Here is a 685-nt window from a genome sequence, read left to right as displayed (position 1 = left end):
AGACATTGAATAGTGGAAGGCTTTTTTATACTACGCTTTTTTTTATAGTGTAACGAATGCTCTATATCAAATAATAAGTTGTCAGAGCAATCCATATATCCGTAAATATGAATTTTTTTAACATTGTAATGCCTACTTAGTGGAATTTGGGATCTATAACTAAAATTCACATGTACATAGGAAGGTAGCATTTTTCTTTTAATGAATTCAAGCACGACTTGACGAAGTGACCGAACCTTTAACTATACAGTCAAAGGACCGAACAGATGTGAGCTAAACGTAGTTCGTCGAGCATTGACGGTCAAACGGTCAAAAGAGTCGACCTTGAATTTAAAGGTCTGATTCAATGCATGGCCAAAGTCATGGCCATACTGTTTTGAAGTACCGAAATTAGATTTTTTTAGATCGACGAGCCCCTCATGTTTTTAAAAACGACACGACGGAACGAGACTATAGATATATGTGCAATGTTTAGATTTTTAATAATTGATACATCAATCTTTCTCGTAAATAAGCTGAATATTTACATTATAGTACAAGACATGAGCTGAACATTGAAGATTCTGTTTTTACGCTATTTTGTGGATATAATAACAATTCAGAAACTAATTTCAATTAAACACTGATATTCATTAAGATATTAAATGCCAATTACTTTTATTCTTACTTCAATTACAAAATATGG

The sequence above is a fragment of the Ceratina calcarata genome, unplaced genomic scaffold (genome assembly GCF_001652005.2).
Source record: "Ceratina calcarata isolate Rehan_Ccalc_2016 unplaced genomic scaffold, ASM165200v1 scaffold151.2, whole genome shotgun sequence".
NCBI classification, from domain to species: domain Eukaryota; kingdom Metazoa; phylum Arthropoda; class Insecta; order Hymenoptera; family Apidae; genus Ceratina; species Ceratina calcarata.
This window is presented reverse-complemented; position numbering follows the sequence as displayed.